The sequence below is a fragment of the Parasteatoda tepidariorum genome, chromosome 9, assembly GCF_043381705.1.
Source record: "Parasteatoda tepidariorum isolate YZ-2023 chromosome 9, CAS_Ptep_4.0, whole genome shotgun sequence".
In the NCBI taxonomy this organism is placed as follows: Eukaryota; Metazoa; Arthropoda; class Arachnida; order Araneae; family Theridiidae; genus Parasteatoda; species Parasteatoda tepidariorum.
Window position 1 is genome coordinate 61,776,621 of NC_092212.1, and position 25,975 is coordinate 61,802,595.

A 25,975-nucleotide genomic window follows, 5' to 3' on the forward strand; every position below is an offset into this window, starting at 1 on the left:
AACAAACACTATGTCTACTAAGCTTTTAGATAATTATCACTTAATGAAAGTAATATATATAATTTGTGTCATTGACTACAATAAGCCCCAATATCCAAAAATAAGTTAACATTTGACGGGAGAAATGTGTTAAATCATAAACTGTTCAATCCACTTTGGAATGACAATTTACCATAACCGAATGTCACCAAATAAAATGGTTTGTTTATATACAACCCAAGTTTTGAAATGATTATAATTCAGTAAACATTAGCATTGCTTACATTAGGCGGTTCTAAGAAATAATCTCTGAAATGTAATACAGATACAATATTAAAGCGAATTAATAGCTTACAATAATAAACATGATCTAATTCTTATTGAACTGATACGTGTATTAATCCATTTGAGCATTAGTCGCATATTATTTTATTACTTTTTTCCACACAATATATTCTTATAACATTTTAAAACAACGTTTAATAAACAGTAAAGTTAAGAAGATGTTCGCACAAAGAAATATTAATCAAAACTCAAAAGTAGCAGGTAACAAAATGAGTTTTTCAACCCACAACAAATGATGAAAATCACAACAAAAACTCACCAACAAATCACCTCATACAGACTTTAATAATAGAAAAACATATCATTTTCAACGAATGGTTGAACCTTACTATGAATTTTACAAATGTTTGTGAGGTCGATATCATGCTATTTATTGCAATAATACACACATGTTGATTCGGTAATATTACACTTCTCCATACCGCCAAGCCATCAGAATGTCCTCACGATCGGTTGCTAAAACTAGTGCAAAAAATCTGGCAACAACTCAAACAACACTCATTTCCGAATAAAAATCCAGTTTCGTTTTTAAAAATGACTTTTAATATTAAAAGAAAATTTTAAAGTAATATTTTTATAATTAAGTAATCAGCTTCCTTAGAAGATAATTAAAAAATAAAATTCACAAGGCTTGCACCCTTTTCTATTTCATACGATTACATAATTAGAGCTAATTATTTCAATAGAAAATTAATAACATTAAGATCGATTAAAATTTTTTATGTATTCGGTCTTTAACATGAATATTGTGAAAGATTGAAATATTATATCAGTTATTTATTAATTTGCTTATTTACTTTTAGTCTGTCTTTTAAAAAATATTTACAGCGAATCTGTAGCATTCATCAAAACGCACGTCTGAACTCCCAATATCTACTGCCAATAAACTAGATATAACTAGCTATTAAACTACTTAAATTTTTCTAATTAAATATCAACCAAATACTTCTGAGGGTTTTAACCATAATAACTATTCTGAAATGATAATAACATCAACTATAATTCTGATGGTTTGTTTGAATCGGACTTGCGCTAAAATTGTAAGCATGAAAGAGAAGATATGAAATTGAGTCGGATAAAATTTTATCTTTATTTCTTAAAGAACAGTATCTATATAGGAGCACAAATACTTCGCTTAAAACTGTATCTTAAAGTATCGCACACATACATTAATTTTGCTGTCATTGTATTGAAACTTACGCTTGGAAAGGACCATTCATGTTGTATGTGATTCACGCAGTTGTGTTCAGAATTGTATCGCATTTAATAAAAGTGGCCCTTAAGATATCCGAAGTTTAATTTTAAATTTCAGTTATTTATTTAAAAACGTTCACACAATTTATAAAGTCTAAATTTCGAGTTTTTAAACTTTGAAAACTTCAAAATTATAGAAGCTTTTATTTTGTGGTAGATGGTTGTTTTCTTATCACAAATACATAACGTTTCGTAAATCATTTCTACTGATCAAGTCTCTGAATTTTACTCCATTTTAACCAAAGATATTTATTGAAAGCAGAGTTGGCCGTTGATTACAGTAATCGATTACAACTGTAATTGATTACAGATAATTACAGCTATGTAATCAATTACTTGTAATCACGATTACAAGTAATCAATTACTTGTAATCGTGATTACAACTTTCAAAAAATTTTGATTACAGCTGTAATCATGATTACAATTTTGATTACAGTAATCAATTACTTGTAATCATGATTACAAGTAATTGCGATTACAAGTAATCACAACAAAAACGATTACAAGTAATTATGATTACAAGTAATCAAAATATATGATTACATGTAATCATGATTACATGTAATTTGATTACATGTAATTGTGATTACTTGTAATCAAACTATACGATTACAAGTTATTACGATTGTATACTATAGTCAAATTTTTTATGTAAGTATTCATGTGTTTACATATTTTTATGTACATAGAATGTACGCACGCATGAACGTACAATTTGCGATTCCTATACATACAATGTATGCACAAACGTTGTTTGTACGTACAATATTCATAATTATATTGTAATATACTTAATGCAATGCGCATATGCTTAGTACATATAATTATGCATTTATGATACATGTACGCATGTATGTTAGTTTGTACAAAAAGGCAATGTTTTGTATCTTTGTATACATAGACAATGTATGTATGAACGTATATGAAAATAATGTTTATGCGTTTGCATGCTTTTATGTACTTAAGTGCATATATTGTATAAATTTACGATAATAGCACGTATATACAATGTACGTTTGTATATAAAATTGTACGTATTTGCGTACAATATGTAAAAATGTTATTTAAAGGTACAATATATGCACATAGTTGCGTAAATAAAATGCGTACATGTATACATGCATATTTATATGTACATCGATATATGTGCACGCAAAGTATGTACTTATGTACAACTTACGTATGTACTTGTATAACTACATACTTTGTTAATACTTATGCGCATGTAATGCATGGATGTACAAAAAAATAGTTATATGCACAATGTATGCATGTGCATACAACGTATACATGTACATAATTACAAGTAATGTACAAATACGTGCGTACATTTAAATATATGTAATTACAATATACACATACATTGTGCATACATTAAAAAAATTTATATGAGTAAAGTTATTAAAATTTGTTTTAAAATTATTCTAAGGTATATGAAACTCGACCTCATATTTTTTAGAAAGCAAACGATAATTTTATTTGGAATTTCTAAATATTAATTCCACACATAAAATTTACCGTTTTTCTTACCATTTAAAAAATTTCTATGAATCATGCATTATGTTATAAAAAAAATAAATCTGTATTGTCAAACATTTCATGAAAATACCTGAAAATAATTTTTTATTCAGAGAATTTCAAAATGATATAGAACAATTAAAGCTGAAAACTAAATTTAAATATCGTTTGATTTTGTCATTTAACTTGCTTGAGTCATTAAAAGTTAACTTACATGCATTTTATTTATTGCATTGTACACATATTTAGACATAAATGTAATGTACATATGTATACGTGTAATGTATGTACGCATGTACAATGTATGTACATACATTCATGTATTGTACGTGCATATATAGTACATATGGATATGCATACATGGAACATACGTGTATTGTACATGTGTGGATACATTCATTGTACATATATACATTGCACCATATGCATAGATAGGGATAGCATGCATGTACACATGTAAAATTTGTACGAAAGAATTATGCCCAATATATTTATGCACATACGTACTGTATATGTACACACATATGTACATTATATGAACATTATATGTTCATTTCATCATATGTACATTATATGAATATACATCTGTACGCTATATGTATATACATCTGTACGCTATATGTATATACATCTGTACAATATATGCATCTCAAATGTATGTACGTACGTTATGCATGTCGAATGCATGTATGAATATATGTGAAATATAAATACGCCCAATGTACGTACAATAGTTCACAAATGTATTATGCATATTTGGATACTTACATTGAGCATGAACATATTATGTACATGTACATAAATACACTGGACATGCATATCATGTACATGTATACATACATATATTGTACATCCTACAGATATACCTATATTGTACATGCATACATATATTGTACTGTTCATAAATAAATTGCACATACATGCATGGGACATACATTGTACAGACAATGTATGTATGTTCGTACAAACACAAGTACTTGTATATACATGCGTACATGAACATAGATATACATTTTACATACACAAATATTTGCATAAAATGCATATATTCATTGTGTATAAATGTACATGCCTACATTGTTTGCACATACATACGTAATTATTATCTATATACATACGTACATATATTTTATACCTACAATATAAGTGTATGTACATGTGTGTGATACTAAAATGTCTGAACATATGCACTAGATAAAATCATATGTACATACATTTCAGTTACATTCATTTGTACGTATACAAATACGTACAAAATGCAGTACATGTTAATACGTGCAAAATGTATCATTATAAAATACATTCTACTATCTACTGTAAAATATAATCATTTATAAGAATACAATAGTCTTGTAATCGTGTAATTAGATTACATGTAATCATAATTACATGTAATCAAATTACATGTAATCAAATTACATGTAATCATATATTTTGATTACTTGTAATCATAATTACTTGTAATCGTTTTTGTTGTGATTACTTGTAATCGCAATTACTTGTAATCATGATTACAAGTAATTGATTACTGTAATCAAAATTGTAATCATGATTACAGCTGTAATCAAAATTTTTTGAAAATTGTAATCATGATTACAAGTAATTGATTACTGTAATCGACTATGTAATCATGATTACAGCTGTAATCAAACTTTGTAATCACGATTACAAGTAATTGATTACTGTAATCAATATTGTAATTATGATTACAGCTGTAATCAAAATTTTTGAAAATTGTAATCATGATTACAAGTATTTGATTACTGTAATCAAAAAATGTAATCGATTACATTTTTGGCCAACTCTGATTGAAAGTTATAATATATTTCACGATTAACATTTTTTATATAAGATCATATATTTATAAGATTCACGAATAAAATTTTTTATTTATACATTTTTCATATATGTAAAAAAAGATTTTATTAAGTCTTACATGTTCATTTACTAAGTAGATTAAGCAATTAATTTCATGATGTAAATCAGAAGTTATCATCCCAAGTAGCAATTTTCTTTCTATTGTCGTTCTTAAGAAGCTGTAAAAAAACTCATACCACAGTTCTTGTCATCGGCATGCGTATACATTTATTGTTATTAAAGTGAGCTGGTATGTGAACCATTTTAGATTTCATTTAAATATGATTTGAAACAGAAATTTTATTACTTTTAATTTAATAAGGACATCATAATTTTACAATGAGAAATAATGCAATTTAGTCAACCAGATGTGTTTTATTTTATTTCCAACTATTTTTGCAACATTTTTAATTCATCCTAATATTATAATAATACATGATGATACGTAATAATGCATGATAATACATAATAAAACAATTATAATACTATTTTGACTGGGTTTTTTTTCTCCTTTTTTTAATTGTAGTTTACAATTTCACTTTATTTTCGCACACATTAAACCCTAAGCATTTTTAAATATTACACCACAATGCTTTTAACAATGAAAATTAATAATTAAGCAGTTAAAAGAAAATAAATGAATAAATAAATAATACTAATTTCTTTCAACTTTACAGGTCTTATAAACAATTACTTTTAGACTTTATTTTTTTTAGATTTTCCTATACGTTAAATATTCAAGAGTGATATTTATCTGTGTAACGATAAGGGAAAAGGAGTGGCATTTTATACACGAGAAAATATTTCACCACCCCACCGGACTTGAATACTCTTATTACATCCCCTTTCCCCAAAAATAATTTGCTCCAGAATTTAAAATTTGGTGCATTAAATTACATAATTAAACTAGAGTGGAACTTTCCATCATTATCAGTTCTAAAGTATTTCTAAATTATGTAAATTTATTTTAAATATTCCATAAATAATTTTTTTTTCTCTGTCCTAAAAAGTGAAAGCAATTAGCTCCAAATTAATCGAAAAGCGTATTTTTTTTTTTTTGTAAAAAGCATTATCAGATTGTAGCTTATTCAGGACTAAGAATCCATCAAAATGAAGCACTCAGAAAGTAACTGTTATAAACTATTTTATCACCTCCAATTTAAATCAAATTGCCTATTTTTCTTTTAAAATAAAAGGACGCATAAGTGTACTTTAAAATACAGTACAAATGAGTGATTTTTGAAAAAAATTATTTCACTTCAATTTGATTGAGAAATTGTAATAAGAAGTTCAATATTAAGCTTTTCATGCTTTGAAAAGACCTGTTCCAGCCCTAAAAGTGCAAATGAAATTCGCTATTGTATCTTTTAACATTTGAGCGAATTTTAACCAAGAGATTTTAAAACCAAAATGAAGAACAAGAGGGATGAAGATAGAATTGAAATGACGGAAGTACAGACAGTCAATTGATTTTAATTTCGTATTATTACGCATTTTGCATTTTTTATTGTATTTCATAACAGGCATAGAAAAACCACCCTATTTTTTGGTTTACGACTATCAATGTTCAACTTTATAGCCTTGTAATTTTGCACTCAACCCAGAAGAAAAAGGAAGACATTGAGATTAAGTATTGCGCAATGCCCTTCTTAGTAAAAGACTTTTGGTGGAACTAATCCAATATTAGCATGCGTTACATGGAGAGGAGAACAGCGAAAACATCCTACAGTTAGCTCGGAGGTAAAGGGATTCTACTTATGATCCGTCGTCTGAAGAAATTTTATATCAGCACTATAGTTGGTGCGAGTTGGGAACAGAATTCGTATCATTCAGCCAGTGCTGGGATTTGAACCGAGGGCTTCCAATTACTACGCTCTTTGAAAAATTATTTGTCGAGTGGTACACAATAAAAAACTTAAGCTTTCGCAATTTCGGTTAATTTCGCCTAATTTTATAAATAGCCTCGCCACCGAACAACTGGAACAAAGTAACTTTCTGAATGAATTTTTAATAATTCATATACTACGGGTGTGGAAAAAAACTTTAAACCATATTTACTAAACAAAGAAATAGATATTTTTAAAAAAATTGCAAGCATTAGAAAAAGTTTCCCTACAGAGCGTTGAAAGTTGGCTGCCCTGCTATTCTGAGTCACATCTGGAATCCGAACCAGGCCTGAAAGCCTATTATATACCAAAACCGAAAAGAGCAAAACTGGTACGAAAGACACTTCATTGTAGCATTTTTTTTTCTAGAAAAATTGAATTTTTGTAACTACTGAGATTTTTTTTTACAATTATAGCAGGTATATAAAACTGCTTCTTTATCAACGAAAAGTAAATGTTGTTGAATAATTTGGAAAAAAAAAAAAAGATTTACTCTTCCCGAAAACAAGTTAAGACTGAAATGGTTTCAATGATTTTACTACCACCATTTCCTCTTTTCCGTCTCACTTTCGCCCATGATTGCGAACGCTCTCTTCCTGGAACCTCCAAAGCTGCATTATTATTATTAAATATAACAGTCATCGAACAGGTGACCTCACGATTTTGAGTTTACGAGTACCAAAGTTCAACTCCATAGCCTTATAATTTTGAACCCAATCTAGAAGCCAAGAGAACTCCTGTATCAAGTATTAGGAGGTATTTGCCCCCGCGGAAGACTTTTTTGATGGAACTAACCCGCATTTGAGCTACATGGAGATGAAAACCACGAAAAACTCCCATGGTCAGCCTTACAGCAAGGGGACTCTAATCCGTGATCCGTCTGACACTGAGTATATTTTGCTTTAGCACAGTGATCGGTGCTAGTCGGATTCGAACCTGGGTATCACCTCATTGGGAGGCGAGTGCTCTATCCCAGGGGTCAGCAGCCTGTGGCTTGCGAGCTGCATTATGCTCTTTTGATGTAAAGTTGCGGTTCCCCAGTTCCATACGAAAAAATTAATAATTCATAATCAAAACTCAGAAAGTCAGAAGTTGGCATATGAAGTACTGACGATCTTCGGGTCGACATAACATAATAAAAAGTAAAGTTAGAAGTTAACTAACAAATAAAAATCTAAAGTCGTGCTTGAAACTTAAAACAACAAGCTATAAGCCAGATTTAATTAAACATTCAAAAAGCATGCAAATGAAATGCTCCCATTAATGTAATTATCAATATTTGTGTTTTTATGTGAATAAACATTATTTCATATTTAAAGCCGTTTATTTTAAATCAAAAATTAAATAAATGTAAGCAAATACTATAAAATTAAATCGAAACCTTTTAGTGGCTCTTTAAAAACTGGAAAATTTTGTAAATTGCAACTTTTGGCTCTTCCGTTTCAATAGGTTACGAACCCCTGCTTTATCCCCTGAGCTACCACGGCGCAGGGAATAGTACGCAAACAAAACACGATAGAATAGGTTATGGCACATCCCGTATGAATACTATTACCTTAGTATCAGTATTTACTATTACATAACTGCTAAATATTACGTATTTTGCATAAAATTTCATTTTATACTACTGGTAGTAAAATTTTTGCCTTCTATTTCTTTCTTAGATTTATAAATTAAAAATGATTTGTACAACTACTGCATGCAAAAAAATTATATATATATATATATATATATATATCTTAATTTTTTACTGCTCCCCGAAACGGATAAGTAGCCTATTGTCAATGAATATCGCTGAATTTTCTTTATGTTTTATCAAACAAAATAATTATTTTTTAATTCAGCAGGATTCATGCTGTCTATTTTCCGAACTCAAAGATTAACGATTGGAAAAACCCTTAAAATATTTCCCCCCATGTTTTTTACATTCCATTTCAACACTTTCCGGTGCAACGTAGTAAGTCTGGCTACACTAATTTAACAAATATTACAAACTATTAGAAATGTAAAACTAATTGGTTATAAAGATTTATCAACCACTATTCTTTAAATAACAAAGAGCTATAAATTATGTCAATTCATCTAAAATGAGATGTCGAAGGTTATAGTTACTAATGTGTTTCCTGATTAAAGTTTTTAATTGAAATTTTCTGTCCCGGAAAGGGTTAAGGTAGACAGATCGTCTCTTAGCTTATAAACTTTAACCTTTTAAAGCCCAATTTTTTTCCGGAAAAACTGGTAAAAAATAATAGAGTGGTTCTTTTTATTTTTTTACTAAAAATGAATTTATAAGTATAGTGTAAGTTATTTTTTGATATTTCAGTTGTGTGTGTGGGGGGGGGGTTGATAAGGGAACGGAGGTTGGTGTATAAGTTATAAAAAAAAATTTACTGTACAGACAAAGTTTAAACAATTTGATTACTGGTTTATTTTGAATTTCAAAATACTAAAATCAAATTAAATCAACTCAAGAGATCATTGCTTTCATCGCTGAAACTTTCTGATAAATTGGCATATTCAAAGTCGTCGGAGTCACTCATTATCGGGTAACTTTTTCAAAATAAGTTACAAAAACATTTAATAAAAATTTATTTTTGCTTAACTGTTTACTTTTATGATATTTAAGGCAATGAAAATAGATATATTACCTTTTCCACACCAAACAACTGCTTTATAACAAAGAATTCCGAACAAACTTATAGCTAATCATCAAAATGCACCACGTGGTTTCTACAAAAAAAATGCTGCATAATGGTGCCATCTATAGTGAATATATTTAATTACAGTTTAGCCTATGCATTTTTGCTGTTGTTGTTGTTAATTTACGTCGCACTAGAGCTGCACAATGGGCTATTGGCGACGGTCTGGGAAACATCCCGGAGGATGATCCGAAGACATGCCATCACAATTTTGATCCTTTGCGGAGGGAATGACACCACCGCTTCGGTAGGCCGACGACCTGCGCGTGAAGTTGAGCACTTTACGGTAGCACAGTTTAACGAGGACCAATACCGCATACCCTCGGTCCCTACGCAGACTAATTCAAGTGGTTACCCACCCGCACACTGACCGCAGCCAGTGATGCTTGACTTCGGTGATCTGCTGGGAACCGCGTCTTAACGATCAGTCCACTGCGGGACTTCCCGTTCGGGAGAGGAGACCCAGCCTGATATGATCTACCTACGTCAGAGAAAAGCATTTAGCATATTAAAAACTATAAAGCATCCGTTCTAGCACATTTTTGCTAGAACGGATCATAAATGGGCATTAGAAATAAAATAAGGCGAGATACAAAGATTGCCCATGAGAGACAGGGGCATGTGCAAATTTTATTTTATTTTATAACCGTCGTTAAACAGTCGACCCAATTCTTTTTAGGTTTACGACTACTAATGTTCAACTTCGTAGCCTTGTAATTTTGAACCCAATCCAGAAGACAAGGGAACTCCTGGATCAAGTATTGGGAGAAATTTCGCCTTCGTGGAGGACTTTTTGATGGAACTAACCCACATTTGCGTTGAATGGAGAGGAAGACCAGGAGAACCTCCCACGGTTAGCCTGACGGCAAGGGGACTCTAACCCATGATCCGTCTACCACTGAGGATATTTCACGTAAGTGTGGTCTGCGCAAGCCGGATGCGGAATTCGTATTGACCAGCCATCGCCGGGATCGAACCCCGGTTCACCTCATTGGAAGGGGAACGCTTTATCCCCTAAGCCATCGCCGGTAACTTTCGCCTGTGTCAGACTCGGGCAAATGCGGAATGAGGTTAATATTGTTTGGTTTCCCAGATATTTAAATTTTCGCGCGTAGCAGCCCTTGAATGCTGTGAATGCTATTACCAGGGTCTGATCTAGAAATATAAGGGCCCTAGGCACAGAACTGTCAGGATCCCTATGGTCGTTACTTAAACAAAATTTATCTGTTCATTTATAATATATATATATATATTTCCAATGGCAAAGGAAAATGACAAACTTTTAAAAGATTAGCAAAGAACAGGAATAAAAAATAACACAGTAGGAGAGAGAAATCAATGTCCCATCAGTAGATGTCGAACTCTCCAGTATCGCTTCACCTCAGAGCCCCCACTCAGAGTTGTGCATCCCAACAAATGGTCATTGTCCGTGATTTTGTCTCTTCCACAAACTGGGCTATTAGGACTCATGAAAATGACAATCCGGTGAAGGTGGTTCGTCAGGCAGTCATGGCCAACCGCGAGTCTGCATTAGCAACAGCCTTTTCAAGGGGCTTATCTGAAATATTTTGGTCTAAGCTATTCCTCCAATTTCCTGAAGAAACACGAGAAGTGAGCAAAGCTTTCCTATGTTGTCTTATTAGATTTTTGATATAAAGTTTTGTGGAATGGGAAGAGCATAAAGTGCTTGACTGTTGAATTACTTGAGAGCCCTTCTTGGCCAACATATCTGCTTGTTTATTGCCGTGAATATCGCGGTGGGGAGTCCATTGGAGTGTGATTTGTCATTCCTCGGTCTTCAATTTTTCCAGAAGAACACGACGATCTAGGTCATTCTTTAATAATATAGTGTTTTAAATTATTTATAACATAAGTAAATTACGATATGTATTAGTAAATTTGATCTTATATCTATTTCAATCTTTGTTAACTCATAATTCTAATAAGCAGTTATCTAAAAAAATACACACACACAGAAATTATTTATGACATTTATGGGGGCCCCAGAAATGAGGGGGCTCAAGGGTTGTACCTCTTAGACCTTTAAGAAAAATCAAGCACTGCCTATTACTGGAATATTTTCTAACAAATCATCCAAATTAATTATAGCGAAAAAAGTACCAAATCAAAATGGAAAATCAGTTAATAAAAAGTAATATAAGTTAATATCCTAATTTCAAATGCTTTTTTTTTCTTAGTTAATATGCATAGAAAAAAAATCTTAAGCCTTTCTAATTAAAGTGATTTATGAGCGGTTTTAGTTTTTTTAACATCCTCTTTTTTTTAAGCGAAACTTAATAACGTTTGGATATTTTTTTTACAGAAATTTAATAATGACAGAATGATATAGAATAGCCCTCCATTAAAGTTTTCGCAGAATTTTACGAATTAGAGTTTACTTTCAGAATTCGTTTAGCCGGTATTCTGCATCAAAAATACCTCATTAATGTCGTATATTCCTATCATATCACAGAACCATATTCATTAATTTACAGGGATGCCACAGGCGACCAAAAATGTAAAAAGTGGTAAGAACTCAATTCATCTTTTTATTTATTTAATTAAAAATTCATAATTATTTAAATTATTTATATTTCAAACGAAAAAAAAAATATTTGTATCTACCTTCAATAGTAAGCTAAAAAGAATATGCTTGAAAAAGTTACTATTTTATTCTCTTTAAATATGTTTTTGATTTTATTAATCACCACTTTTTACATTTCTAGTAGCCTCTGGCACCTCTGCATTTATTGACTCATGCATTTTAACAAACAGATCAACAAGTTAAAATCAAGTGAAAACAGTGGTAATCATGAATCCGCTACTCTTGAATTAATCCTTTTGAGGAAATGTTAAAAATGAAAAGTCTACTGCTAGTTTATTACTTCCTGAAAAATGTTAACCTTGAAGGATACACAACTTTCTTCGAAGTTGCACTTCAAAAACTCATCAGCACGTAGAATTATATCAATATTTATTTTTATCACTAAGGAACAAAACAAGTCTGTTCACCGTGATTAATTGGTTTATAAAGCTTCTAATTTAAATTTGAATAAAAAAGATAAGATTTCTTTTAAAGTGGTAGGAAAGCAAACAATATATTTACTGAATTAAAGTATTATGTACTGTGCAGGAAAAAAAGAAGACACTCAGACTAACTTTTGATGCCAAGCTTTAAAAAGCATATTTTTCTGATTACGGCTACCCCTCATATTTTGAAGGACAAAAATCCGAATTCGTCAAAAAAAAANTATATATATATGTATATATATATATGAAAAAAGGCTTTTAAGTGACTGATTTCATGATTTTAAATATCGTCTGCGCAATATATTTAGCATATTGTGCAGACGAATAAAAATAATCCTCACATCGAAAGTTATTCAGGGAGTTTAGATTTTTATTTTGAGTGTCAGAGCCAAACAATTTTTTTTATATATATATAAAACATAAAAAAGTTTTTCGATTATTCAAAATATAAATTGACAGCAAAAAATGAGAAGATGTCAATGTTATAAATCGTCCGCGCATAGGTACCATTTCTACTAAGCCTGAAAACTATGAATTTATCCTAAATCTGAAAACTAAAACAATGCAGATTATGTTTACATCACATGCTGGATCCTAAAAAATCACAGTTTTGGTTTCTAGTAAAAATTCTTAAACTCCCTCTGTGACGACAACATTAAAATTACTTATTCATGCTTCGATTTAGATATTTAATGCATTTGTATTTTATTAACTTATGAGAATCTTAGCAAACCCATAAAAAGATGGCAATGGTTGAGGTAAGAAACTCTCATGTTCTATCACAATGACAGAAACGCGTCGTAAAAGTTTTATACGGCGTCCTTTTTATCGTCGGACAAAGGTCACGAATAAAATATAGAAAACGCAACGAAGCGTTTAGCATCCGTGATGCTATAGACGTTATTCAATACCGACGGAGTATTTGCATTCAAACAAAAGTGTTATTGTATTACACAAGATTTACTGACAACAATGTCATCAATTTTAGAAGGACGACACTTTTTCTGATGAAATTCCTCAAATTATTCCTCTCCAGGATTTTAAACATTTTACCTCAATAAGAAAAACAAAAGAGATAAATTGCGAAATTTAAAAATCGCATTCTCTATGGAAGAAATTTAATTTCTCTATCAGTTACACTGGTGTAGGAAATTAAAAGAATTAGCAAACTTGGTCGATTATCTCAAGAACTACTGGGCCAATTTTAATGAAATTTGATAAGTATAATTTGTCTAACTTTTCCTCGTAACCATAGTACCCGCCACGACGCGAGACGGGTGTCAGGAGGAGTTCTCCTGAAAGCCGCACTATATGCAAACCGCAGATAAGTAAACAATCCTTGCGTAACTTCCCTTTACAGTTTTTTGAACGTAAAATAAGAACTCCCCAAGCCATTCGTCTGGACTTGTGACGGTGACTATGGTAACGAGGTTATCACTATTATATTTTACGTAGGGGTGTAGGGTCATTGTTAAGGACAGGTTTTAACTCGGTCTGGTCGGTGAGAGAGAGGGAATCTTTTTCTTCGATCTATTGTGTTAGCCCTAGAGTGAAGAAAAGATACCCTACCTGAAATGCGCTATTCTTGTTTACATAGCAGCAGGCGGCCTCAGATTTTGCGACTGGGGGAGTTCTTACCGCAGACAAACTATACATACATTGATACAATACAAAACAAATAACCATTCAACAATTGTAATACACATGCATGATCGTACGTAACACTCGTTGGAGTCGGAAGGTATGAAACAAGGTTGCAGAATAAACAAAAACAAAAAAAAGAATGGGGTAATAGGAGGTATGGTCCCCTCTTACAGATATACAGGCCTTGCTGCGGGATTTCATACTGTAATAAAGCTGTTTATCATTTCCCGTAGCAATTGTCCTGTGGCAATTTCATACCTTCCGACTCCAACGAGTGTTACGCAAGATCATGCATGTGTATTACAATTGTTGAATGGTTATTTGTTTTGTATTGCATCAATTTATGTACATATCAAATTTCATTAAAATCGGTCCAGTAATTCTAAAGATAATCGACCAGGTCTGAAAAATTTTCTTAATGTCTTACACCAGTGTAGTTCGAAAAGTGAAGATACTTCGCGTGTTTGTGGAAATGTAATACAGAGATTAAGCACATTCACGTTGCATCTTGCATTGCATGTTCACATACCAATTTACATCTCAGCGCAGTTAAAATCTTAGTTCTCTGTAGAGTCTGCCAGAACATACAGTCCAGATATCCACTCGATTAAGAGTCTGACGTTTCTTCTTAACAACAACAACACCAGTTGTAATAGGTGAGAATTTAATTAATTACACAATTCTCCCTTACCAAAGCAATACGAAACGGTTAACCCTATACTCCTATTGAAAATGATTTATCTTTGTAACCATAGTAACCACCAGTACGAAATTCTGGTGCCTGGAGGAGATCTCGTGAAAGTCTTATGCAACCAGGGTAACCTCATTCTGGAGAAATTTTAAAAAGTGGTGACAAATGTTTCGCCAGGATATCGTAAATTTTATAGGTTTTACTTTCGCGGTTAGAAGGGAATTCAGTTCGTCTGTTTTAACACAGATATTTAATTTATACAGATTTCTGATCGATAATATATATTTAAAAATTTTGTTTCCTCAATCATTTTATTCCAGTTTTTAAATCTTTCTAGAATGTGGCTGCTCTGTACTACGCACGTGAATGGATGGGATACAAGATTACAAAACAGCAAGCGTGCAGCATCAGTCAGTCACTTTTAAACTATCGACTTATGGGAAGAGGATTATTTCAGTTTTTTGTAGTATGAAAAAAGTAATGCATGCATCGTATTACATATTTGTTTTTGTTTTTTGTTTTTTTGATGGAAAGGACCAATGTCTGGTATTCTCTAAACTTAAGTTTTTTTTTAAACTTATGAAATTTTTTTAAGGTTCAAGGTCATTACTTTTTATGCACTTGCCCAGTATTCCTTACACTGATGATTTTTTCCTTCTTTTTTTTAAAAAAAAAAAAGAAAGGAAAAGGGAAGAACAGGCTCAGTATTCTGAACACTAGCGGTTTGTTTGGAGCATTTTAACTCGTCGAATGTTTTAGTATATTCTATAAATTCAATCGAGATACTTGAGACTTTTTATAGAGAGAAAACAGAATTTGTTTTGTCGATTACCATTTTGTGTTTAACAAAATGAACTACTAGTATACGTCTAAAAAGACTAGAATAAAAATTTAAACGTTTCTCTTTTTTTTCTAAAATTAAAACAATAAAATTATATACGATAAGACTATAACTTTCTAACAGGAATTAAAATCTTTATTTCATTATTTTTTTATTTTTGTAATAACACATAAGGAATTGGAAAGCAAACATAACTATTGCATAACAAGATTATTTCGAGTTTTTTATCGGAGGAAATATAAGCAAAAGTATCTCATTTATTTGGAATCAAAGTGGGTAAAGCTATAATTTTGTAGAGCACTATTTAAATAGATACCGGAGAATGATTAAATATTAATTTAAAACCATATGCTACCATTATATTATAATAAATAAAATTTAATGAATTTCTTAAATCTCTTTCTCTATGGGTAAACATAAATCCTATATAAGGATTAATAACTATTAACAAAACTCGCGCGAAATCCAAAACAGGACTGAAAAATTAAAATTATAACCATAAATGTGGACATGGCAAATTAGACTGAGTTACTTCGCTCTTACTTGCAAGTAAATTACATATGGAATGAATATTAGTTAAAAATGTAACTAAATAATTTTTATTTTGAACTAAGCAGTAGAAAATTATGCAATCAAACTATTACAACCCTTTCCACAAATAAATTACAGAGATGCCAACTTGCTCCGGACAGCAAATATATATTTTAAATTGGTAGTTTATCAATTGTGATTCTTGGTTTAATAAATTCAATTTAGTAGATTTTTATCCACCACTATTTTTAAACAATTCGTAGGCTTATATATTTCACCACTTTATATTACTTACGTCCTTTTAAAAAGCAAGCAGAAAAAGTCAAATATTTGCAAAATTTATTTTGTAGTTATCTACCGTTTTACTAATTATTTAGGCTTGTCCGGAGCAGTTGGCATCTCTGAAATTACTAGAGAATTAGTTTGGTCGCCAGTTTTTTTTTCAAACTTTGATTTACATATTTTTCTACCGGAACTTACAAAAAAAAATTTTAGTAGTAAGCAACAAATTGTAAAAAATGGTGGTACACAAAATCGATCAGTTTTTTTTTTTTTTTTTTTTTTAACTTTGTTCAAAATTCATTTTGCCCATTGGCATATTTGCATTCTGTCTGAACTACTGATAAACGATTAATAGGGATTTGAATCCTATTTCACATTGTTTTCTTTTCAAAAATTAAAGTAATAAAATTATATATGATGATGCTATAATTTTTTGGCACGAATTAATTATTTTTGTCATAAAATATGATGAATTGAGAAAAAAATACTGTTAGATCTAATGCATAACAAGACGAAAACATTGTGTGAGGCTATAACTTCACGTTGTGCTATTCATAAATATACACGTCAGCACTTAAAAATAAATTCAAACTTAAAACTATAAATAGCACCACTCTCTTACTAAAATATAAATTATGTTTATTTAAAATCGACTTTATGAAATTATTTTAATTACTAAGTAAAGCTAGCCGAGAGGTCAACTTGCTCCGGACAGCAAATAAATATTCTAAAGTGGTAGTTTATCAACTGTGATTCTTGGTTTTATAAATTAAATTTAGTAGTCTTTTATCCTCCACTGTTTCTGAATAATTCGTAGGATTATATAATTCACCACTACAATGCAGTAATGTCGTGCTATACCTCTTAAAAAGCAAGCAAAACTACTCACATATTTGCAAAATTTAGTTTGTAGTTAGTTACCGTTTTTTTTAAAATTATTTTCGCGTGTCCGGAGCAGTAGGCATCACTGGAAGCTAGTAAAAATGCTGGCAGTGGTTGGCAGGGTATAGTGTTATAATTGTTGGAGAATAAAATAATCGATAAGTTCTTTTAATCATTTAAAAAATAATTATTTGTCCATTGGCATTTTATCTTTTAGTCTGAACGGCTAGTGTTTGTTTAAAAAGATTTAAATCATAAATTAATCTTTTAAAAAACTAAAATTACTTACGATGAGAGCAATAATTTTTTATCAGGAATTTCTGAATTTTCTTCACACTTTTATTATTTTTGTCATTAAATATAATGTATTAAGAAACAAATACTCTTAGATCTAGTACATAACAAGACAACTTTATGCTTTGTAAAAAAATATAATGAAAGTCAAGAAAAGTTATGTGTGTGTAATGTTCGTGTAGTACTATTCAAAAATATACGTGTAAGAAATTTAAAATAAATTTAAAACCACATACCACCATTTTTGTATTAAAATATAATTTATATTAATTTAAAATCATTCATTTAAGCAATAAAAAAAATTTGGTAAAACTTTAAAAACTGCTGACAATGGTTGGCAGAGTATAGTGTGAATTGTAGTGCCTAATAATTGATTAAATCTATCAAGCATTTTATTTTTATTTCGTCTATTGATATTTTATCTTTTAGTCTGAACTACGAGAATATCAGAGATGACAACTGCTCCGGACATGCCAAAACAATTTAGAAAATGGTAAACAACTACAAAGTAAATATTGCAAATATTTGACTATTTTTGCTTTAAAAGGTGTAGTATGAAATAAATACTCTACCGATTTAAAATTTAATTTTTAGTGCTCCTAGCCCGCAGGGCTATCTACACTTTCATCGAATAGTGAGAAAACAATAAGGGAGGAAAATAAATACTCAAAATGGGTGAATGATATAAACCTACGAATTATTTAGAAATAGTGGTGAATAAAAATCTGCTAAATTGAATTTATGAAACCAAGTATCACAATTGATAAACTACCACTTTAAAATATATATTTGCTGCCCGGAGAAAATTGGCATCTCTGGAATACTGTTAGTAAGATTAAAGTCAAAGTTTAAACCTTTCTAAAATTAAAATTACATACGAAGAGAGCTATCAAGAATTTCTGAATTTATTATTTTACATATATTTTTTTGTCATGAAATATAATGAATTGAGAAACAAATACTCTAGGATCTTGTGCATAGCAAGACAATTTCATGCTTTATAGAAAGAATAGAAATATAATGAAAGTCAAGAAAAGTTATGTGTGTGTAAAAAGTTAACTTCGTGTAGTACTATTCAAAAATATACGCGCAATTTAAAATGAATTTAAAATCACATACCACCATTCTTGTATTAAAATATAATTTATATTAATTTAAATTCATGGTAACATGGTTTCTGATTCCAGTCAAACTTTAAAAAATGCTGACAATGGTTGGCAGAGTATAGTGATAAAGTCTATGAGGCATTTTTTATTTTCTCCATTGGTATTTTATCTTTTAGTCTGAACTACAAGCGTATGATTAGTAAGATTTAAGGCATAGTTTAACCAGAGATGCCAACTTGCTCTGGACAGCAAATATATATTTTAAAGTGGTAGTTTATCAATTATGATTTTTGGTTTAATAAATTCAATTTAGTAGATTTTTATCCACCACTATTACTAAATAATTCACAGGCTTAAATAGCTCACCACTTTATGGGTCTAATGTCTTGCTATTGAGCAGGCAAAAATAGTCAAATATTTGCAAAATTTACTTTGAAGTTATTTACCGTTATTTTAATTATTTTGGCGTGTCCGGAGCAGTTGGCATTTCTGGTTTAACGTATAACAGTGTAATTTCAAGTTAATTCAAAAATATGAAAATCAATTTATTTATTTAAAATTAAAGAAAATTTGAGTAAAGCTAAAGTTTTGTGTAGCGATATTCAAATGCATACGAATAAATAATTAAATAAAATGCTTGATTATTAAATACTGCTTAATAATTAAATATTGATGTTATAACAGTGTAATTTCAAGTTCATAGAAAAATATGAAAATCATTTTATTTATTTAAAATTAAAGAAAATTTGAGTGAAGCTAAAATTTTGTGTAGCGATATTCAAATGCATACGTATAAATAATTAAATAAAATGCTTGATTATTAAATAATGCTTAATAATTAAATATTGAAGTTATAACAGTGTAATTTCAAGTTCGTAGAAAAATATGAAAGTCATTTTATTTATTTAAAATTACGTATAAATAATACGAATAAATAATTAAATAAAATGATGAGTCGTATGCTGCCGTGCAATGAATAACATGTATTTCTTTCGATTATTACCCACTCTGCTCCTCTCTGCAAAGCACTTATGAAATCCAAATAATGAATGTAGTGAATTTAATCTAAACCAAGTTAATATTTTGTCCTTTGTTGCCACACTGTTTTTTGAATTTTTACATCGCGATTATATCAAATCCAAGTTTACTTTTTTAAGTTACTAATTTATCATGGTGAATGTATATCCCTGTAATCAGCATTAAAGTTGAAATAATATTATGCATGCCAAGTTGTACACTCTTTTTGAGAAAGCAGCTGTGTAAAAGGAATCATACATGAAAATTTATAAGAAATAAATACTAATATCAGAGAATAAATTACGCGATATAAAATTTCTATTATACTTGATTTGTTCCTTACAACTAACGTATAGTTTGCCAATTATTAGGTGGCTGACAAATTTTCCGTTACGATTTCTACTAACGAAAAAGTTGAAAAATGGTAGACAAATTTTTAGTTTTAGATGTACGCATTTTTTAAATCGTAACAAAAATTATACTTTATAGCTCCCCCCCACCCCTCTAAAATTTTAAAGGTGATGCGCTTGCATAAAAGAAATCGATTAAAATATTTTGGTACCGTTATTTTAATTCCACATTTCCATACAACTTGTCTACCTATAACAATAGGGGGAAAATTAAAATAATTTTCTACTCACCTTACGTTTACTGTAATGGAAAAGTTGCAGCGTGATAACTTCTCCAATTCAGGCTTAAACATTTCCCTTGTTGCAGAAAAAACTATATTTTAATTTTTTTTTTATCGATTTATTTTTTAAAAATTTTAAAAGTGATGAGCATATTGCAAAAATCGATAATAAAAAATTTGGTTCCATTTTTTTAAAATTATTTCTCTATCCTAAATTTTCCGCACTCTACGGAGGGGTGGAAAAACCCTTCTATTCATCCTACACTAATATCAAGAGAAAAGTTGCGACCTTTTAACTAATAGTTGCCAACTTCTCCATTTCAGCGAGAAAATTTTTTTCTCTCCAGTCACAGTTTTATTAATGAACGTGTACTCGTCCTATACTTATATTTATGGAAAAGTTGTGAATTATATGCCTTATAGCTACCAATATCTCAATTTCAGCGAAGAAAAATTTCTTCAGTCACACTTATATTAATGAATCTGCACTCACCCTGCAGTTATATTAACAGGTTGAATGCCACGCTAATTTTACATAACTTGCTCATCTGGCGACACGGTAAATAACTACAAACTAAATTTGCAAATATAGACAGATTTTGCTAGTTTATAAAAAGTTTAGCACGACATACCTGTTTTATTCTTTATTTATTTATAAAAAATTGGGCACATGGGCCGCGCAGAAGGCCCCTATCCCATACATCATGAAATTGTATAAAAAGTTAAAATAAAAGACAGTTTGAGTTCAACAGTCTATGGGGTGGCTGTTACAAGGAGACAAGCACCTTGCTTGTATAACTGAAAGAAAATGAAAATAATAAGAGCAACTTGCTGTAATCTGTGGATGGCTGTAGTTTGATTGTCAACGTGAAGTAACATAGGTCAGGATTTCAGTATTAGTAAAGTATTTGATGCTGTGGACTATTGGTACTTTGGATTATTGATGTAGGCTATAGATGCTGGAATTGAAGACTATTATTTGTGCTGATATAGTTGTGGTATGAGGCGTCGGAGGTGAAATGAACGGCTATTGGTCTTAGTTTATCGTCTTTTTTATAGTTCTCGAAGTTAAAAATCTGATTGAAGTTGGCTGTGCTGCATTTTATGGCTTTGTCGTAGAAGTCTGCATTTAATTTGTGTATATATTCTGATAGAAACGGAATATTGAGATCTTTATGGATATTTGAATTACGTATGAACCATCTGGCACGGGTGATCTTTCTGAGTATTTCATTTTGACATTGGTTGAGCTTTTTCATTAGGTGTTCGGGTATGGTAGTCCAGGCAGGTGAAGCATATGTAAGTATAGGTCGGATCATAGAGGTGTATAGTAAATTTCTGGTTTTTAGTGAGACGTTTTGGTTATAGATGAGAGGTTGGACGATGTTAACTGCTGCTTTGGCTTTGTCTGTTACGACATACATGAAAAAAGTGGTGAATTATATTTCCCTATGAATTGTTTAAAAATAGTGATGGATAAAAATCTACTAAATTGAATTTATTAAACCAAGAATCGCAATAAATAAGTAAATTTTGAATAAATTTTCTGCAATTTCATAAAAGAGTGTAAATTTTATAGTTCTATTTCATGTTATACCAACACCTCCTAGAAGAACGAAGGCCTCAGGACGGATCAATTCAGTAGTCCGACGTGACGAACATAAACTGCGCAGTAGATGAAAAAGAAGAAAGATGTCACTACGTTTGGACTACTAAAGGATCAAATTTCTTGTTTGTGGTAACCCGTGGTAAGGCCTTCTCTTTTCTAGGAGGTATTGGTTATACGCTGTCAGCCAGCTGTTTTTCGTGGCCTATCTGAAAGGTCAGTGTCAGCAAGCGGAGGCAGACGCAGCCTAAATGTAATTTCAGTGTGTAATTGTAATAGTACGCAGCCTAAATGTAATTTCAGCCACCGGTGGTTGACCCTGCCTAAATGGAAAGTCCAGTGTCAGCCACCGATGGTTGACGCGGCGCTCAACGTGTTAATGGAAAGGTTGTGAAGTATTTGCCTAATAGCTGCCAATATCTTCATTTTAGCAGCAAAAAAAAATCTCTCCAGTTACATTTATCTTAATGGACCAGCACTCATCCTGCACCTATATTTATGGAAAAGTTGTGAACTATTTGCCTCTGTCAACTTCTCAATTTCAGCCAAATGCTCCAGTTGCACATATATTAATATATTTACACTTACGTTAATGGAAAAGTTGTAAACTATTCACATAATAGCTATCAACTTCTCCTTTTCAACCAAAAATATTTTTCCTGTGGTATCAAACACTATAACGTTTCTTTCTCATCCTTTCCTTTTATTTCTTCAAAATTTTAAAAGAGATGCACAAGTGGAAAAATAAATACAGATACAAAAATCTGTACCCTTTTTTAATTCCTCTAACCTATACAATTTTCCTCACTATTGTAATAATAGACGGAAAAGTTGAGAGTGTTTTTCCACCTTCCCTAAGGAGCAAGCTCAAATGTTATTAATCATGCAGCGCTTGGGTGTGTTTCTTCTCTTCTGTTTAAAAATTTCGTGCTGGTCTAATCGAAAAACGTAAACAAACTAACAAGAAAGCGTTTTCACCTGTTGAAGTGTGAGAAAAGCCGGAGGTTAATTCAATGTAAGAAGAAAATAATAATAAAACAACCTTTGAAGAATTTTGTTGACCGAAAGTGTAACGTGCGGGCAAGAATGCTGGTATCTGCAAAAGCGTCATTTTGTGAAGAAGAATCGAACATATTTATTTATGCATATATTTACATAAATGGTGGAAAAAGTCAAAATGTAAGGTTGATCAAAATTTGCCTCTTTTACAATAACTAACTGAATGCCCTGCAGATTACATAATAAAATGATACTTTCGAAAGCTATAAATTTGAATAAGATTTTTTTACAGCTTTATAATTCTTATTTTTTGTTTCTTTTTTATATTATTATTTTTTTTATTACTTTTTTACATTATATTACATTTTATTTTTTTCTCATAATAACTTTTTTAATTACTTTTTTATAATACACTAATTCAACTTTTTTTCTCTCATAATACTATCAGCATTTTTCTGAGGAAAAAGGTATTACGAATACGTAACATTTAAAAGCTTGAAGCTTAGAGCCATGAAACAATACGTAATTAAATAACATTAGTGATTAACAGTTTCAAAATTATATCACTCAATATTTTATTCACACAAAATAAGTAAATAAAAAAAAATAATAAAAGCAATGTTTATTATTGATACTTTTTCACAAGTATAAATTTGCAGTCGTTGAATACCGTGCAAAGTTTGCAGTCGTTGAGTACCGTACCGTTTCGAAAGCTATAAATTTGAATAAGATTTTTTTTTTACAGCTTTACAATTTTTATTTTTCGTTTCTTTTTTATATTATTATTATTATTTTTTTATTACTTTTTAACATTAGATTTTTATTTTATTTTTTTCTCATAATAACTTTTTTATAACTTTTTTATATTAAATTTCTTCTATTTTTTTCTCTCATATTACTATCAACATTTTTCTGAGGAAAAAGGTATTACGAATACGTACATGCACCATTTAAAAGCATATTACTATAAAGCTCAGAGCTATGAAACAATACGTAATTAAATAACATTAGTAAATAATAGTTTCAAAATTATATCACTCAATATTTTATTCACACAAAATAAATAAATGAAAAAATGAGATAAAAGCAATGTTTATAATTGATACTTTTTCACAAGTATAAATTTGCAGTCGTTGAATACCGTACAAGTTATGGATTTTAAATTTATTTATTTGGATCCCTTTATTCAAAATTTAGACGTTTTACTAACGAGCCAATTGCAATATTTTTTTTCTTCTTTCTTTCCTTCTGTTTATTTATTTATTCACTCTTTCACTGAATCACTTATTCGCTCAATATATATCAATGATTATCAGTAATCATTATAAAATATCATTTTGTAAATAAAGCAAACAAAAAGAACGGTCATCATAGTGACGGAAAATCATAAATTACCCTCACATTTTAAATGACTCTCGTTGAATATTTAATGACAACAAAAATTGCTAAATTACGTTCGCTGAAATAATGATCCGTTCACCCCACACTAATATAGATTAATAAACTTATAAAAAAAAATTAAGATTTTAACCCTTTGACGCAGAATTTTTATTGAAGATATTTTCCATACTTATATTAATTTATGCTAAAATAAGAGAAAAATATTATATTTAAACTTTTAATAATTTTTGGTTATAAAATACAACACAAAACACCGATTTTGTTGTTATTTTTTTTTGTTTTGTTAAAGGGGTAAAATTTTCCCAACACGGCTCATTCCCAAACAATAATTCTCCCAAATTTGCACTTATTCGCAATTATTTAGATCTAAGAGAAACAGTTATTAATCATTGAACTTTTTTAATTTGCAAAATCAATTATTGATAAACTTTTGAATATGAATGAAAAACAATTTTCAGACTACTTCTTCTGGATTTAATATTTTCGCACAAATAATTTAATTCCGATAATCTTACAGATTTTTTTAGTAACTATAGAACTGCTTTTTATAAATAAAAAAATACCTGAAATACATTTTAGCTTGAAATTAGAGCGTCAGGAAAAATTCTATTTGCGTCAGAGGATTAATAAAAAAAAATAAGATTTATAAGGTTAAGGAAAACAATTTTATAGTTAAAAATATAAAGGCCACTCCGCAAACGATATTTTTCGTCCTCGAAAAAAAGAAAATCAAAATGAATTGATAAAATCTTTTGCGTTTCAACAAAAATTCCACATATTGTATGGAAAGTGCGACACTTCAAGGTTGCGAATGTCACTCTCTGCATGTTTTTAATGTTAGTTTCGTAGGACAATTGCTTTACGAGTGGGAACATCTTTACAGGTGATGACAAAGCATAGTAAACTTTAAAATCGATAGATAAAAAGTGAAAAAAATAAAGTTGTTATTGGAAGAAAAAAATTTTATGACTAAGCTAAGGGCGGACACTTTTTTAAAAACAATGTTGCCAAAAAAACTTAAAAGAAATTCTAAAATGTTTAAAAACATACTTAATTGTTGCACTTTTATGGTCTTTTATGTTTCTAAAAGATTTGTAATATATTTTTCTTACAGAAAATGGAAGGGCACACGTAATCACTTGATTCGGTATATCGCAGAATTTCGTTCATTCTGCAATATTTTTGTCCAAAACACTATTTTATACACATTTTAATGACTCTGAGTAAATATAATTAGAAATTTTGATGCTGAATGCGATCTGTATACCAAAGCATCTGTATACCAAAATCATATACCAAAATTTGTGCTATGAAAATGAGAAAATTTCGTAGTTACTTCAGGGGTTGGACAAAATTATGAAAGCACTAACCCTATATAAACAATCTTTCTTTTAGCGACAAGTGTTTTGGAACATAATAGAAAAGAAACATAAAATAAGTTTAATATTCCTAGTATATATATATATGCTCCAGTTGCACAT

The 25,975-nt window shown here is 30.1% G+C and overlaps 1 protein-coding gene across 22 annotated transcripts in view; it reads right to left on the bottom strand.

The window, feature by feature from the left end:
* Nucleotides 1–25,975, bottom strand: part of LOC107450600 (chromosome bows) — a 190,303-nt gene that overhangs the window by 139,506 nt on the left and 24,822 nt on the right. For 9 of the 22 annotated variants that reach the window (XM_071185016.1, XM_071185008.1, XM_071185015.1 and 6 more), the window contains exon 1: nt 584–808. The exons of 1 other annotated variant lie outside the window; for it this stretch is intronic. The gene's annotated coding sequence lies outside the window, so the exon portion shown is untranslated. Of the gene's footprint in view, nt 1–334; nt 451–583; nt 809–25,975 lie in introns of those variants that run through there. 12 more of the 22 variants (XM_071185011.1, XM_071185018.1, XM_071185012.1 and 9 more) reach the window with 3 other exon arrangements.